General features: G+C 36.9%; 1 protein-coding gene across 2 annotated transcripts in view; it reads left to right on the top strand.

Annotated features, from left to right (window-relative positions):
• The window catches only part of pde3b (phosphodiesterase 3B), a 112577-nt gene that overhangs the window by 1647 nt on the left and 91842 nt on the right, over nucleotides 1-19088 (top strand). The window lies entirely within an intron of this gene.

Raw genomic sequence — 19088 nt, 5'->3', positions numbered from 1 at the left:
AAGCCATTGCTTCAATTTAAATTTAAGAAGTGCGAAATCGTTACCTTTTTACATTCTGTTAGTCAGTGAAATGTTATTGTGTGGTCCAAGATCGCGTTTAGATGGATTCTCTCATGGAGTGTGGCCCAAACTGCCGTTGCAGAATGTTGGCGGATCCTGCAGTTATAGGAAGTTGAGGAATAAATACGATGAAGGAAAAATGACCCACAGGAGGTGTTGGTGGAAAATATTACAGCTGGAATTAATTTGAAATTATTACTACTGTACATTTTCAGCAGTGCTATGAATTGTACAATTGATTATACTGTAGTTCATTTCCGAATAATTTTAGTCTAGTTGGTTACTTAACCAAGTTCTTTATTTCTATTTGACTCAGCATGCTGAAATAGAGCCTTAAACAGGAAAACCTTCCATCTCAAGTTTTGAAGCTGAAACAAATAGCTAAAATGTTGCCTTGATTATCACTGCAGTGATCTTGAATTGTAAATCTATTACTTAAGTGTTTCATGTGTGATAACCATATTGTACTTGTTTATGATGCAAAGATGACAGTACAGACTAGTAGTATAGATAATTAAGTTTCCTGGTATTTCAATTCCTAATTAGATCCTAAATGAAGCAATCTGAATGTTTTTAGGTTTGCTAATACCAAAGAATATTACTTTTTGATAAAACATTTCAGTTAAATAACCTGTTTTCCTAATTTTGCTAATATGCAACAGTAGCTCATAGCCATATTACAAACGATGGGTTATTTTCATTAGCCAAGCTACCTTTAGTGAAGTGATATCAACATTTAAAACTTTATTAAATGTTTTTAATTAAATTGAGGGATAGTCAACAACATGGTTTGTTAATGCTTTCTTGTATAGCCCGTTTTATTTGGCAAATGCACAGAATATAAGTAAGTACTGCTTTTTCCATCTGATGTGAGGGCCATTGTAACTAGTGGCAATGGAACCTTTAAGCAGAGTTTTGTAGGCACACATGTGCAAGCTATATTTATTCGAATACATTTTTTTTTACCGTTTAAAATATTTTATAATGTTTATGGTATCAAACAGATTGCTTTAAGTATTCTGTCAAATTGTTAAATATTTCAGAACTTCTTTGAGTGTGTGCTTGGGTGTGTACATTTTTAAAAAAGGTGATTTAGATTAAAATATTCACAATTTAAGAATTTTAATTTGCAAACAAAACCTGGTGGTCATCAGTTCTTTCTGAAGTGATCATAAAAATCAAATTTTGCGTTTTCTTACATTGCGCAAAAGATAAAGGTTTCAAATTTAGTGTTTAATATTTATGTTTATATTGGTATTTTACAGTATAACAAACTCTTTGTAATTGACGAACCACTTACCATTGCATGAAAGTTGTGAGTTTGGTGGTAGTTTGACACAATACGTTTATCGACAAATAAGGCTAACTGGATAACTCATTGCAAGTTAGCTACATTTGTAATCATTCTCACAAATGGAGATATGACCATTTCATTCTGTTTGTCAGGCTATATTTATATGCCACAGAGCTGAACTGATGTACACTGTACACAGGCCAGATGTGTAGTAATTTATTTAGAATTAGAAGTGGCTTTTTTAAAAAAATATTAGAAATTTATGTGAAATCCCTGAACATTGGCTACTACTGGAAATTAACCAGCTAAAACATTGTAGCCTGAGAAGGGAGTTTCTCCAGGTATCCAAAAATCCCCAAATAAAATTGGTTATTCGCCTTTGGTTGTTTGTGGAACATTGCTGTGTGCATATTGGCTGCTTTGTTCGACCACAAAACACAGTCACTACATTTTACATGAAATCCTGTGAAGTACTTTGAGATGAGCTTCCAATGTAAAAAACGCTAAATCAAATGCAAGTATTAATATTATTACCTACCACTGCAGAGCAATGGTAAGCTTGACGCAACTTGTCCAGCCAGGACTGCTGTCCATTTGGGCTTTGGCTTGCAGGGTAACAGATGCGGAGTGAGAAGAATTCCAGTCTCTAGTGACTGTCTGTTTCTTCAATTCTTGCAAACGAGCCAGTTTGACTGGACCCACATCAATAGTGCTTTGGAGTTCTTTTTAAGGTTTTTAGGTGTGGTTGTGTGTTCCTTAGAATTAAGTTGGCGGTAGTGAATTATCCTCCAGCTGAGGCATCTGGTGTCTGATGATTTCAGACACAATGTCTAATTTTTGTGTTTCAATTTTATTTGTTTATTTGTTGTTTTTGTTTCCTGGCAAATGCATAGGGGTCAGTGAAGGGATGACTGTTAATGCTTGGAAATGGGATATATTGTGATAGAGTTGAAGGAATGGGATATTGTTGGGGCAGGGTGAAGAAAGCTTTTCTCTGCAAAATGTAACCCGTGAGTTTTGATGCAGATTTTGGTGCATGGATTCTTTAGTAGTGACATCCCTAACCTTGATGACCAGAAATGCTGACCAAAGAATATAAAACTTGATTCATTTGTGGTTGTAATGTACAATTTCACTAACCAATGCACTTCAAGTAAAATAATGAAGGTTCTTTAAACTGAAAGAAGTGTCTTTTCATTCTGTTTTTACAAACTAAATGTCAACTGAGAAGCAGATTAAAATAGAAGTTCAGCTTCACCAAACTCATGAGTGAGAACAGTTAACTGTGTTCTCATAATATTTCAGGAGTTATCACTCATTATCTTTAAGGAGATGTCCTGTCCATTATATCCATTTTTTTCATTGCGTTCAGCCTTAACAAAGCTTAAAACATGGGAAATGGAGATTGACAGAGGCAATGGTTATAAAATTTAACATTACATGATAATTCATGCAAATTATGTTTCCCTTTGGAGCTTTTCCCTTAGAGGTCAGACACTGTTTGTAAAAGATACAGGGTGACATAATTGATTTACATGTTGGTGTAAACAAGACAAATCTGCAGATTTTTCTTTCCTGCCCTAAATTTGGTGCTTGAGTTCACTGGGTTCTTGAACTGCTCTGGTTATCCTCACAGCCCAGTGGTTCATATGCATCAAAGCCATGGAAAAGAATATTTTTGGCCGAGTAAACTATTAGACCCATCCTCCTGTGTTGTTTCACTTTATTTTTAAAATGTAGTCAAGGTGCAGACAAACACTTTTGCTGCCAGGACGAAATTGGTGTTTCTCTTAATTTATGTTATAGTTCTCCACCGTGGAATAAAAGTATTTTGGATCTTATCTCAAGTTTATTGATGGCCCTATTTGAGTGAAGAAACCCTAAATATATTGAGTTGGATTTCTGGAATATATTCGATTAGGATATTTTGGGTGCTTTGTTGGTCTTGTTTCTAATCCCTATAGATTGGCTGACATGAAAATAACATGATTTATAGTGTAACATTGTTACGTTGATATTCAGTGTGCTAGCTGCCTGATTTTCTACTTAAGCAACAATTAAAGCCATGCTTCAACATGTACTGGAAGGAGGTTACACAAACTATGTGTATATATATATACGTATGTGTGTGTATATATATTATATATGATATATGCATATAGCCAATGATGACATTGAAGATATATTTAAAATGTACTGGAATAATTTACTTTTAAATGCAGTATTTTATACTCAATAAATGTTTAATGGATTAGATGAGATGCATATCTTATTAGGAGTAAACCCAGATGAAACATATGTCATCTATGAAGGTGGGGCTTTTATTTCTTTGATACAATTTGCTGATGGGTGACTTTGTTCAGTATAATATACTTTTGTCAAACAGCTTCTTGCTGTTTGTCCAACCAGAACCTCTCAACCTGTTTGGGCTTTGGTTTGCAGGGTTATCGTAACATGTCTACCTGTCCAAGTCCTATTAATGAGCCAGAAAGGCTGGGTATCATGAACCATGCCATGAAGTACCTTGAACTTTACTGGCTTGAGTATCAAACCACAATAGAGAATTGCTTCAGCTCTGATCTCTATTTGCCAAGTTTGTCATATTAGAGGCACCTTGATCTCAGAAGGCAAGACCTCCCCTCTAACTATAAAGCTCAACATCTTTGGGAAGTGAAATGTTTAGTGCAGTATTTGCAGTATAGTTGAATATTCAATGTTTGATAGATCTGTCTATTGGTAGGATTTAATCCAAGTGTTTTAGCTTACAGGAAAGTAGAGAGAAGACAATATGCATTTTGAATACATTTTGGCAATACTGTTGCATTGTGCTACAAGGTGGTAAAGCCACCAAAGCTGGGTTGAAATGATGTGTTTGAGGAAGTGGTTAAATAGTTGATTCCAGCAACTGTACAATGTTTCTTTTTTTACTGTTGCAAGTTGTAGGTTAAATAACACAAGAATTATTATTATCGTTACATTTTATAGCTACTGTTGTGTGTCTGGTCATTAAAGATTCAGAGTGCAGGCATTTGATGCACGGTCTGCAAATATCGGATAAATGACCATATTTTATACCAATGTGTGGTTTCTTACTATATTTATCTTTTAGGATGAACTGTTTACTTTCTAATAAATTTTGTTTTAAAGGTGATAAGTTTGCAAATACCAAGTGTTATTGTATTGATACAACAGAGTAAACTGTTTATTTTCAGAAGCAGTCAATGAAATTAAAGTAGAAATGGTAACAGTGTGGTAGATACACGTTTTGTTTAAAAAAAAGATAAGATTCAGTGACGGACAAAGGCTCATTCTGGAGAACACAATTGCATTGAAATAACAGGAGAGAAAACAAGATAAATCAAGTAGTGGTTAAATGTGTTAAGTGTTGATTAATGAAGTCTTTAGATTGTTCAAGAAAGGGAAGATTGATGAGGGTAAGACTTCCACCTTCAGTCAATTTTTTTTAAGTGTCATGCATTACACCTCCTTCCAGTTTCAAAATTGTAATTTAAATATACAAATTTAAGAACTAAAGGTAAATGGAAAATTGAATCCTAGCAACCAAAGGCAAATAAGTGACATCAATACGACTTTTATGTTCGGTGCCAGTATTGCATTTGTTGCAGATTGTCTTTGTTTTATGAGACTATTCACAGTGGATTGATTCAGCGTATGTAGGGAGTAAAGCTGAGAGTGAATAATAGTTGCTGTTCTACTGCCCTGTTTCTAAGTTATCTGTAAAATACAACTGCAGCTATTATAACACGTATCACATTATATCAAGCAACTAGGAAGGCTAATGCCATGTTGGCGTTCGATGCAAAAGGGTTAGAGTACAAGAGTAGAGAAGTCTTGCTGCAGTTGTTTAAGGACTTGGTGAGACCACACCTGGAATATCGTGTGCAGTTTTGGTCTCCTTATTTAAGGACATACTCGCCTTAGAGGGGGTGCAGCGTAGATTCACTAGGTTGGTTCCTGGCATGAGGGGGTTGACCTACGAGGATAGGTTGAGTAAACTAGGCCTATATTCTCTAGAATATAGAAGAATTAGAGGTGATCTTATAGAAACCTATAAGATTCTTGACAGGGTAGATGCCGTGTGACTGTTTCCCCTGGTTGGAGACTCTAAAACTAGGGGTCATAGTCTCAAGATTAAGGGTCAGCCTTTTCAAACTGAGTTGAGGAAAGATTTCTTCACTCAGAGGGTAGTGAATTTATGGAATTCCCTATCCCAGAAGGCTGTGGATGCTCAGTCCTTGAACATATTCAAGACTGAGGTTGATAGATTTCTAAAGGATAGAGGAATTAAGGGATATGGGGATAGGGCGGGTAAATGGAATTAGGTTAGAAGATCAGCCATGATCTTATTAAATGGTGGGGCAGGCTCAAGAAGCCGAATGCCCTACTCCTGCTCCTACGTCTTATGCTCTTAACACATGTTTATAATATTAAGTGTACATTTGTTGTTTTCTGCCAGTTTTCAATTCCTCTCTCCTCTCCCAAGGGTGTTAGACTATTTTCTTCTATTGTGCATGGTTCAGGTTGCTGGTTATCCCATAATACCTTGCGCAAGTGGCTATCATGTGTAAGTGTTGGCTTAACTGCAAAGCTGGCAGGCTTTTTGACCGCAGGGAGCATTGGAGTCTAAATTATTCCCATCTCCACTGACATCCATACATGCACATTTTCAAGTAGGTGTCTATGGATTTCATCAGTGGCAGGCACCACCTTACAGTAGCCTGCCTGGCTGGTGTCCTGGCTGAACTGAATTAATTCAGCACTGTCCTGCACCTTTGAATAGATTAGTGCTATTCTGAGGTGCCTGTACCAGACAGTCAGTTAAGTGTGGTAGATGTTAAAGTAAAACATGGACGTTGTAACTAGGCACATTATAAAAATTCAGAAAATAGAAACTAACTGACAATATGGTTTGTAAAGCAAAAGATTTCTTTGCATAATATTATTCTTGGTAAATTTGTTAACTGTATACACAAGACTAATGTTTAAACAATGGCTTTTATATTTATTTTAGACTTATTGTTCTTATAGAGCTGATTCACCTTGTGCTAAAAGTATTTCTCGTAAAATATTTTATAAAGGTATAGTATGTCTTCAACTACTGTATATAGTCATGTTATTACTGTAATGGAATGATCATATAATATATGTATGACCATTCAAGCAATTCATCTGTAATACTGACTGATTACGATCTGGCAAAAATGGCAAAACCTCAAAAAATACTTTCCATCTGAAAGTATTGTATACAAAAAAGAACTGGTGGTGCATTACCAAACCGTACATGGTCTGGTCCTTCATTTGGCTTTGGGCTGCTATGTATTTATGTCGCCAATACTCCATGCAAGATTGTATATCTCTCAGTACAGTTTTTCATCCCTTGATCATTTGCTGGTGCTGCAGTTTAAATTTACAACCTGAATTAAGAACTGGGTGGGACACTATGTTGGTCTCCAAATTAAGTTTTACACTGCTTTGACTTTCACTGGCCGTGATTTAACTGGTCATTGTAAAGCAATTAAAAAAATATGCAGCTTAGTGATCATATGGCTCAACTACCCTTTTAATGTTGCTAAAGAGCCATCAATACTGACCTGTTCCATGTCTACTGACCTGCCCACCCCACCATCATCAATCGGGCCTTCCAAGCTTTCTGCGCCCACCCTCTGGAACTTCATCACAGAATCCCTCCACCCTGCCGCCTCCCTTGCCTCCTTCAAGGCTTGTCACAAGACCTTCCTTTTTGACCGTGCCCTTGGTCCTATCCCCCCACCCCCTTGCCCTCCACCCATTTTGATTCTAACCCTCCACTCAGGAGCAAACCCTCGACTGTTCAGTGTCTTGGGATGTCCTCCTGATGTGAAAGGCTCTATGTAAGTGTAATTTGTTGTTGTTTTTGTATTTTGGATATCATTTTAAGGAAAAAATTGGGATGCTAATTCATTGAACACCATGCTTTTAAAGGAGTTCACAAAATAGAGCCAGCAGTATACCTGAGTATAACCAGGTATAATGGTATACTAGTATACTACATGTATTAGTTTAATAAACTGGTATTCCTCTGGTTAACTATCACAATAAGAATTAATACTCCTTTGTCCTTTACTATATTGCTTGAATCTTGTAACCAAGCTGTGAGAGCTCAGGCATTAAACTGTTTTTCTCTAAAAAAATGTATATAAGATCTGGTATATATCAAAATCCAAATAAAATCATCTATCTGAGCAATAAGACACAGGATATGGCTTCAGGAAAGATGTCACAATATAGTGATGGCTTGTCCTTGCTCTCTGCTGTGCTCTTAGAAAAGATACTCTGTGATTATGATAGGAACGATTTTAAACCAGTGCTCTCAATGGTAAGCTATGAGTTCTTCGCTGGATTGACTCCAGCAATACCCCAACACATACTCTGGGGTCCCGAAGTCTTGAGTCTTGGTAACCTATGCCTAATACTTTCCAGAATTACGTAAGCAGGTCATGTCCCTCCAGGGAGAGAGTGCGCATTTCATTCCAATAAACTTTTCTGTAATTTCCATGTGTAGGTAGGATGCATAAAACTGTGTTTGGTTTGGATCCTCTTAAGTATGATGATGGGTTTCTCAATGTGTCAGACTGACCAGCACCCCCAAGAATTTAAAAAAATAGACAATTGCTTTGGAAGTTTGTGTTTGGATTCAAGTAAAAACAAGTTAATGGTAGTATGTTTTACAATGGTAACCCCGCTTGTTGTCATTATGTTCATAAACTGCTTGGTATTTGGTTCGCAGTTTGGCAACCTCTGAAATCCTTGTAAAAGCTTTTGAAGATGTGCTGAAGAGGTGTTCTGTTTTTTTGGTTTAGCCATTTGGAAAACCATTACCATGTTTAAGTTGAGAGGATCCAAACTGGATTGAGATTTCCACATATGTATGACACCTCCATATAGAAATCTACCTGTGTCTGGAACAAAATACAAAATGCATTTCTGTACGTAACTCAGGGCCAGATTTATGTGATTTTTGTATTTGATGTATGAAGAATACTTTTCTTTCCTAAAATAGTTACTATGGTAAAATAAATAGTTCGTAGCAGAGAACAGTCCATTAAAACTTCATTGAAGATATGCCAGAAGTATGAAATTGTTAGACCAAGTTTGTGCAACATTATCATTTTTTAACCTACATTTGAATTTCTTTCAAGAGTTATTGGTGATTAACTCCAGTACACAGGATTTTAAATTGTAACCAGTATAAAACCTAAAAACACCTACTTTTGGATTCATTTTTGTGCAATAATATGTTCCAGTGGTAATTACATTTAAAATTGGTGCTTCAAATTTTAAGTGTTGAATGAGGATTAGTGCAAAAATGCACGTAGGTAGGAAATTATTTTTTTGTTAACACCTGACCACTAAAGTAAATATAGGACAGTAAATATTTACCTCAAGTGGACTTGAAAGCCTGTTCATTTTATAAAACCCTTTTTTATATATGATCTATTGGTTAACAAGTGTCATTATGCAGCGACGCAAGTACAATTGCTGCTGTCCACCATGCCTCAATTCAATAAATCTCCCTAATATATGGCTTGCAGTTTTTGACTAAATTTCTCTCTCCATTCTTTATGTAGTTGGCAATATTGTCCTGATGTATAGACTTCATTTCAGTTTTCTTGCTGATGTTTATTCAAGGTTATTGTGAATTGCTTAAAATGCATTAGTTTACTGCAAAAATGGCCTGTAACTATGTAAAGGTTCCAATTAATTTGGTGTTTGTGCAAATATATTTTTGCATTTCACTAAATAGCACTGGGACAATGTTGTGGTATTTCATTAATCTAATAGTGTTTGTTGACTGTCAGTCATACCGTACAATCATACTTCACGGTTTCCTTAGTTGACAATTGTGTGATAACTTTCAAGGTTATCATAAACTGTTGTTTGAAAACGAGGAGAACCATTGATATTATCGTTTACACAGTAAGCATGTCTTTTTACACTTATGTATGACCCCCACTCCTACCTGTCCCTTTGCTGGCTCAGGCCTCCTGCACATCCTTGGTCCCTCTGCTCCACTAACGTTGGCTGTGCTTCAGCCACTACGGAGCTTGACTCTGGAATTCTCTGCCTCAACCCCTCTTTGACCGCACCTTCCCTCTCTCCCTGGTTTGGGGTCGAGCTTCACCACTGTTAAGCACTCTGAGACTCTACCCTGCTATATAAATGCAAGTTGTTGTTACGTAAAGCACTTTGTGTCTTGTAATTTTTTGGGGGAAATAATTTTAGAGATTATAGAAATTGTGTTATGAATTTATTTGGTGGGAGTAGAAGAGACTTGCCATTTTTGTGCAACAGTCTGTTTTTCTAACTACCTGCAAAGTGCTTTGAGATGTGATTATGATTTGGGGAATGAGTAGCACGATTGGTAACTGAATATTTGCATATTTCTTTGGATGTTGATTGTACTACCCTCCACTTTAGAAGGCAACAAACTTGTGTGAAGTTCTGATATCCTTTTGATACCTGACCTAAGTGTCAGTTTGTCTTGTATGAACCCAGGCAGTGACCTTTGATAAGCTATTTGACCATGGTTGGGAAGAAGGTAATCTGGTTTAATCTCACACTTTGTCACAAACAGCAATCAGGAGGAGGAATCTTCCCTCCACTAACACCAGGGGTTGTGGAGCCAGTTGTAGAGCTTCACTGCTGGCCCAACTGAAATCAGATGACTCGGCATGGTTCGGGGATTGAATTTAGGGCCTTTCTGATCAGTATGATTATCAGCGATGCATTTTTCCAGTGATCAATCAGAAGAGCTTCAGAAACTAGATTTTATTCACATAACTATAACCCTACTGTAGGCCTTCAACTTATTTATTCTTTTTTAAAATATACGTATACACTTCTCTTTCACTAGCAGATGTAAGGTTATTCCCTAACAGCAGATGATTAGAAAATGGAACTTCTTCCAGAACAAAGATCCATACTAATTATGTAATCATTGTTACAAATCCTCTCTTTGTTGCCATACCTGGTCTGAAGTTTCAGACACTCTTGCGCAATGCCTTCTGCAATGTTGGAAACAAATTTCCATTTTTGGTAATATTCTAGTGTTATACTATTAAAGAAACTCCCTTTTTATTTTGTGCTCTAATAAGGTAATTTCTTTACCGGGTTAATGAAATGGATTGAAAACTGTTTTGGAAATAAAAAAACTATCCTCCCTGTGTAGTACCTCCTGAAAGTACATTCTTTTGTGCAACCTAATCAAAATACAACCGTTGACTGTCTAATTTTGTCAATTAGGCACATTAGGCACACAGTCTATTAGATGACCCACCTTTTATTTTTTTTTAAAACTTGTGCAACTGTGCATACTGGATTTTAATTGAAATATATGTACTTTGACTTAATGCATCACCAGAATTGAACTACATATTGAAGAGATTTGCTGAAATTTTTCGATTACTTCAGATAGTATAAAAAGGCAAAATGTCTACTAACCTATTTATCAGCCAATTGAGGACATCGANTTTTTTTATATATGCATTGGACTGAAAGTTCCATAAGTAGGTGCAAATCCATTGCTTTTGCTGCATCCGAGTTAACCCTGACTTTCACTTATACAAGCAATAGTTTTCTACATTTGTTTCTTCAGAATCCTAGTGAAAATAAATCACGAATCAAATCTGATCAGGTAGAGTGAACATGTTCTCGATCTTAGCTGATGTTTCAGTTGAGAAACTAAGAATGGAACTGGTTACGTACAGTGTTCTGTTTCAGTTCACAGTTTTATCCTGTTCCGATCTTAACAGGCTTTCACTGTGCAATTAGACACAACATTTGACCTCTTCACAATCTGCTTGTCAATGCTGCTTCAATGAATCAACCAGCAGGAACCACATTGTGATGACAAGATGTACATTCTGTTGGTTTTTCCCTTTGTGAGAATATATCTTCAGTGGCTCAAGTGAAAACTGCTAAATTTGTTCTGAGGCTATCAATTTAATGATCTTAACTAGCTGAATGATCAATTTACAATAGTTTGGTAGTAGGAAGAAATAATTTGTGGAGTGCATTTAATTTAAAAATTTATTATTTAATATCAAATTATGTTTTGTTCAATACACCTATTGTATAGATTGTTGATGGGGCAGGGCCTTCATTGTACAGGGTTAGATAGGGAGAAGTGTGACCACAAGAAATTAATCTTGAACTCAGTATGCTGGTAAGGGACACAACAGTAGGAGGATAGTATTGATAGTAATAGGAGCTTTTATTCTCGCATTGAAGAACAGCAGAGAAAAGGCTTTACATCTGAACCATGTTGTTCTGAATAATGGGTGGAAAAAGCAAACTATTTCTGCACTGATTCTTTTTTGCCTCCGACGAATGCAGATAATGATTGTTGTGGGAAAAGTTAGAATAAAGAAATCCGTGAATTATTGCCCAGTAATTTGTTTGTTTGCAGTTTTACATTTTTCTACCTTTTTGAGCTGGTGGAAATTGTGTGGGAATTTGTGTGAAATAGTATGTTTTGTGGAATGTAGAGATCCAGGGTGGCTCAAAACCACATGGCCTGACAAAGTAGAGGGGATAATCTTTTTTTTCTGGCTCATCATCATGGGGGTCCAGATGCCTGATTCTGGGCCTGCCTTTATCTGTAAACGTTTACCTCTACACCCTGAACTTTATGTAGTTAACGCAACATTTTAATCAAAATCATTCTGAATCTTCCTAACTGGAGACGGGGTCCAGTTTATAGAGCACAAGCAACAATGCATTGTAAAACTTAGTTCTTTGAAAATCGCAGTGACTTTTGTTGTTTAGTAGTAATGATGTTTTGTTGAAATTAAAATATAAAATTACATCTGCCTGCAATTTCATTTTCCCATCAATTGAAGCTAAAATGGTTAGTTGTGGAAATCTGCGCAATGAATCATGGATTTTTTTTGATTGGGCTGTAAAGCTTGTACCTTTCACTGCTATGCTGCCCTGAACAATGTGAATGTTATTTTAATTTGCACTATATGCTTCATAAGTTGTTTATAATGGCTACATTGCCTTTGATTAGCATAGGGCCATGTGTATGAATATTCTATATATGTTTGATGGATTGTAGTAGGTAGATTTTATCATTTTATGGAATTAAACCTGCATTTCATTTCATAAAATACCTGCATAATAAGTGTTAGTCAACTAATATTGGTTAGTTTCTCTGTACTAAGTGGCGAGATAATGATGGAGTCCTGGAGCTCAGTGGTTAGAGCACTCGCCTCGCAAGTGAGAGAACTGGGTTTGAATCCCAGCAGGGCGAAACCTTGGACAAGTTTCCTTACTCCACATGCCTGATAACAGTCCCTCAAGAAAGAAGCCAATTTAATCCACAACTGTTTGTGGGACACTGCTGTGCGCAATTGGCTGCTGCGTTTCTCCCACAAATATACAGTTAAATCACTTTACAGTATATTCTGTGAAGCGTTTTGAGACATCTAGAAGACGTGAAAAGTACTACATCAAATGCAAGTATTATTATTATATAATCCTTACACACCAGGAGGACATCCTGAAGGCACTTCAAAGAATACATTATAGGGTGGAGTGACTCTGTGCTTTGTGGGCTTGATGCAAACTGGTTTGCATCTTGGGATTCTTTACTGTTTATTGGCATGCTTTACTGTTTTGTAAGCTATTTTGATATGGGATTCAAGTTCTTAATTAATGTCATTTTTAAAATATTTGCATTGAAATTAAGTCATTTAATTCTGTTCCTTTCAATGCACCCTCATTGTATTCCTTCACAGGAATTTGATCTATAGTGTTTTCAAAATTGATGACATAATTAAAATGTTGATTGGAAAACACATGGTTTGTTTATAAACAGTGCACCCAACTTGATCAGCAAGATTTGGTTTGAATGTCTCAGTTGTTTTTTAAGCGATCTTTTCTGAATATTTATTTGGCTACAGTTTGAAACAATAACACAGTGAGCAGTTTGGGGTCAAATGCTCACATATTGGAGCTACTTTTCTGAAAAATAATTGCCTTAAACAATTGCTTGGAGATGATAAAATGTATGCTTCAGGCTCTTTTATGGATGTTCACTTTGGAGAGGTTTATATTTATTCACTCTAGCCTTAAATTGGATCAGTTAAGTTTTGTAACAACAGAACTCCTGTCCTGTTGGTCTGTTAATTTTATATGAAGAGCTTACAGTAAAGTATTGTGCTTTCCGATCTTGTAGTGCGTCCAAATATATATAAGCAATTTTGATTTAATGTTTGCTAGCAATACGCTGTTTTAAGTCATTTCTGTGGTGTCAGAAATGTTCCATTATAACAATACTGCCAAATTATTGGCATGCAGATGTTCTCCTAATATTGGGTATTTGGTACTTTAAAATTAATAACGATTTAGAAATGTTTTACGTAAAAAAAACTAAATTTGGTCTGCAACTGTCCTTTCTGTGAAGGCTATTATACCACATAAGTGCTCTGGAATATGTAAAAAAAAGGCTTATTAAAATCAATCAAACGTGCAATCAAGATAACACAAGTTCTTTAAATATATTTACTATTTGTAGAATATGTGATGGCCAACTATTTCAAATTTGATATTATCAAGAAGCCATTAAACTTCACATTGACTATTTCACTAGATTAAACACTTCAAAAATAATGGTGAATGCAATTTTGCTTTAATTTTAGAAGTTTTTAAGTGAAGCTTCATGTCAGAAATTGAACATTTAGTCCCGGCTGACACTGCAGTGCAGTACAGGAAGAATGTTGTATCTTTGGAGTTGCTGTCCTTTGGAACGATATGTTAAACTGATGCCCTGTCTGCCTGTCCAGATGGATGCTAAAGATCCCATCACAGTACTCAAAGTGAGAAGGGAGTTTCTCCCGCTGTCCTGGCCAGCAATCCTTCAGATAACTTGGTAATTCGCTATATGGTTATTTGTAGGATCTTGCAGTGCCCAAAATGGCTGCTGTGTTTATCTAAAAGTGCAGACGTTACGCTTGAGAGGAGGTATCTGTGAAATGTTTTGAGATGTTTTGACATTTACTAGTGCTATATCAAATACAAAGATATTTTTATTTAAATCTGAAGGTGGAAAAATAACCTTATTTAACGATTGTACTTGTTAAAATCGGCCCAAAAGTGTTTTTTGTTTTTAATGTGTTAAAACACTACTAATGTATGATTCTCCAAATTATATAACAGTTTATTTGAAGAAGATTCTTGCTTCCAAGCCAGAAATGTTGAAGGATCAAGACTAGATGCCAGCTTTTCCACGGTAATAGTTATATACCAAATTATTTGTTTTACTTGAAATTTCCAAATTTATGGTCAAGAAAAATAATACGCTTACATTTGATATCCGATGTTCATTTTTAAAATATTAACTTGTGTCTTGACTTCTATTCTGCAGCTCGTGTACTCTCACGCGCCAGGCTCCGTGACCCCATCACTCCCACCTTCGCCCGACTTCACTGGCTCCCCATCCCCCAGAGGATTGAGTTCAAGATCCTCGGCCTTGCCCCCTCCTACCTCTCTAACCTGCTGACTCCATACCAACCTGCCCGCTCCCTCCGTTCATCGGGCTACGGCCTGCTCCATGTCTTCTGCCCGACCCGCCCTACCATCGGTGGCCGGGCTATCAGCCTCTCTGCCCCAATACTCTGGAACACCATCCCACGGTCCCTTCACCTCGCTTCCCCCCTTGCCTCCTTCAAGGTCGGTCTCAAGACCCTTCTCTTCGACCGTGCCTTTGGTCTCCCTCCCACCTCTCTGCCTTCCCTCACCCCTACACCACACCTGCCTCATGCTCGGGCCCCGACACCTGACTGTTCAGCGCTTTGGGAAGTCCTCCCGACGTGAAAGGCGCTCTATAAATGCAATTTTGTTGTTGTTGTTGAATAAGTTCAGAATAGCAGCTCATAATAAAAGTTGGAATGTTGTGATTTGGTAGTGGTACATCTTCAATAGGAGCTCTTCATCTGCCATTATTATAGAATTCTCTGAGACAATTCAATTCACCAAATTGTATCAATTGATGCAAAACTGAATTTACACAGGCTATCTGCGATTCAACTTTAAGATAGTGTTCTTAAATTTGAAGTTTCAATAACCTCTCAGAATACTTCTTTATTTTCCTCCTTGATTTTTTAAAAAATGTTCATGAAAAGCTGGCAGACGCTTCAGGAACACTAAAATTACAACCAGTGTTTGGAAGCAGCAAAGCTCTGTTCTTCTCCAGTACAGAAAGAAATGTGGAATTTGCAGTTTAATTTGGTGCTGCACAGCTTTACTTCAGGTACAGGCGTCACACTGATACCCTCAGCATGACTAGGATCTTTTTAATAATTAGCCATTACTAAACTTTTTTAAAGGTGGTGTTGCTCTGAGGTTTTCACATTAAATCACATGGGACATTTTTATAACAAGAAAGAATAGTCAATGTAGTTTTTAAAACATTACCCTCGTAGAAAGGATATTTTTATCTGGCCAAAACATTTGTGTTTTATGCAGATATTTGGCTGAAAATTATGAACTAGGCATCATAAAGGCAATGTCCAGCAGATTCTATGAAGAATTGGAAAGTGAGATTTTGCAAGGTGAAACATTTTGTGAGGTGTAATTCAAAAACTGTATGAGTTTCACTGCTATATAGTTTGTGATGTTCTCTGATTTTGTTGATTAGATTCAAACCTTTATAATCGCTGCATGTTTGTATACAAAATGTACAGGATAATGTTCTAAAGTATTTCACAAGATAACATTTTCTGGTAGATCAGTGTCACTTCAATTCCTAGATGTAATGCCAGATACATACTATACAAATCAGTTAGTTTTAAGGCAATGTTTCGTTTATGTCATTTGGTTCATATCTTTTGCAGCTATGTCATGCTGTTTAGGTTTAGATGGTCTACATTGCAGCTATTGACGCAAGCATTCCTAATGGAACTCGAGAAGATGGGTTATTTTTGAAGACTATTTTCAGGACACTGCCAATTATTTAGTGATGTTATTATTACCGTGGCACTTTTTACAAATTAGATGCTCAATTTGCAAGATTTTAAAAACTGCTCTAAAAAAATGACTTTGCAGACTTTTGAGCATTCTGTGGATGGGAAAAGCACAATAGGTAGTTAGAGGATAGCAGTGCACATGGAGTTAGACAAGATGGTGGAGGGAGAGGAAACCACAATCTGATCCAGTCGCAAGTTTGAAGGAAGGCAAATGGAATTTAGTTGGCTTACCGTAGTTCCAGTGTGTTCCAGTGCCTTGATGTGAAAGGCGGAAAAAGATGGCGGAAGAGAAGGGAAGAAGGGATACGAGAGGGGAAAAAGGAAGTGGTCAGTGAGGGACAGATCGGAGGCCATGGGTAATGACAAGGTGGAAAGGGTGGTCACAGTTGTGAGTTGGGAAGTTTATATGGAGGGTGGAATTTAAGGAGGAGGGCAGCGGATTCAGAGCAAATGAAGCAGAAGGTTGAAATTGCCTATCAGTGCAGAGGCAGAGGGACGGGAAGAGGTGTCCGAGAGGAAGGTGTCAGGTGGTTTGGGGGACAGCCTCCTGCAAGATTTGGAGGATTTTGAAGGAGAGAAAAGAGGGATGGTACAGGGTGATGTGCTCAAAGGAGGGGTAAGCCAGAGGAATATAGGAGTAGACTGAGAGAGATTTGGGAGATGAGGGCCACCCTGCCACCATTGCTTTGGTGTTGGTGGTGTGGTGAAAAATGTAGCCAGGGGGCAAAGGCTTCAATGAGAGGGACTGGGTCACAGAGGGACAATCAGGTCTCTATGAGCCCAGTAATATCTGTGCTCATTCAAGATGAGGTCGTGGATAGTGAAAACTGGTGTAGTGTAAAATTGACTTGCCTTAACATCTGGTTCACAGGTTGTTCTCATTTTATGGCTGCTTTTCAATAAGAATCCATTAAGTTAAATAGGTGGACAAGTTGCATTCCTATATTTATAGAAGGTAAAAATCATATCAAAGATAATTTATATGGCATATCTTCAGTATGTATGAAGCATGCTATAGTTTTTTTTGGCAAGAAAGCATTTCTTGGAATGAGCGCATCATTCCCCCCCTGAGGGGACATCTAGACCACCATTTGCAATTACAATTGTCTCCGTAAATTGTCTTCAATTTAAATTGTTTTGCCCCTGTCTATCTCGCTCTCTTCTCCTCCCCCACTCGCCCCCACCAAGAAAAACAGTTTTAAGGAAGTGCCTGACCTTTGATTGAAAATATTCTTTGTAAATTGAAGCAATAATATAGAAAAGGTAGTTTTAACTGAGATGATCTTTGCAAGAAAGAGTATGTTTATAACATCCCAATCAAATTAATCATTAGGATGGTAAGAGTGCAAAAAGCCAATTTCATAATATCCTGTTCAGATAATTAAATGAGTATTTTATTTATAACAAAGTTAATCTTTTCAGCATAAAACAGCTGGGGCTGTTAGAAAGCATTTGTAAGTGATAGGTTTTCTTCATACACTCAGGGCTTGAACTTGTTATAAGACAAAGTTTGGAATGCTGACTCTGATTAATGAAAATCCGAGTGGATAGCTGAAAGAAAGCAGGAGCAGCGCAGGAATGCATCCAGACACGACTTTGTCAGAAGTTTATTAAGGAAGGGCTTAATGATTAAGTTTTATTAGGGCTTTCAAGTGTAAACAGATCTTTACTGTTATAAAACAATGAAATGCAGTGTTGACCTTGAAATTTTGCAGAGAAATCTTGTTTTATTTTTTAAAATAAAAGTGCTTAACTGATTAATTTCACAAGGAATTAGTTGTGTATAAACTCCTGAACTAAAGCAACAGACAGAAACAGGATGCAGTGACTGCATTGTCAGACTGCTTTTGTGAGTGCAAACAGATGAGGAAGTGCTGGAGCAAGCACTCCAGAACTCACTGTTGTCTTGGAAACTGTTTGCGTCATGATCACCAGCAATTAGCTTGCAGGTCTGTTATTTCTGATGATAGCATTGCAGGGCTGAGTTAGGCTGCAGTCGCTGACAGCAAAAACAAGTGACCTCAGAGATGCATGTTGCTCGATACCAAGCTTCATATGAATTAACCCCGTGAGTACTGCATGAAGTTACCTTACATAGGCCCTTTATTAATCTTTATATAAAAACTTCACTGAGTCTTAACATATTGGTACAGTTTGCAATACTGGTCTATATGAATTGTCAAACTCCCTTAGAATTGCAAGACAAATGTTATAGTATCTGAATTTTTTTTGAACATTGTTCAATGTTATCAATTTAAAATTTGTAATGTATGCTAAAACTGTGTGTTTTCCATAATTTATTATCATTGGCTCCGAATCCTGCTGTGAAATGCAAAAATAGTCATTTTTTACTGATATAATTCCAAAAATTTTACATTAAAATATTCAAAATGCCACTAACTGGATAAAATTAGGATTGTTCTATTAGACCCACGGTATTAGAAATCAGTGAAGATAAAGATTGCCGGGTTATGTTCCATTACTAAATCAGACTGGTCATGTTTCCCCTCCTCCACAATATCTCTGCCACTTTGGAAACACATTCACCTTCCTCTGCCCTGGGACGTTTAAAAATAAATATAGCTCCATATGTTTCAATGGGTTTACCATTTATGACACTAGCTCATAATAAATAACACTTTCTGGATGTTGACAGTTCAGATGAGGACACACAGAGCATAGCTCGCTGTCCTAAGACTGTGTAC

This window comes from Callorhinchus milii, unplaced genomic scaffold (genome assembly GCF_018977255.1).
Source record: "Callorhinchus milii isolate IMCB2004 unplaced genomic scaffold, IMCB_Cmil_1.0 Scaffold17, whole genome shotgun sequence".
In the NCBI taxonomy this organism is placed as follows: Eukaryota; Metazoa; Chordata; class Chondrichthyes; order Chimaeriformes; family Callorhinchidae; genus Callorhinchus; species Callorhinchus milii.
The sequence above is the reverse complement of the archived record's forward strand: the minus strand, read 5'-3'. Positions and strand labels throughout refer to the sequence as shown.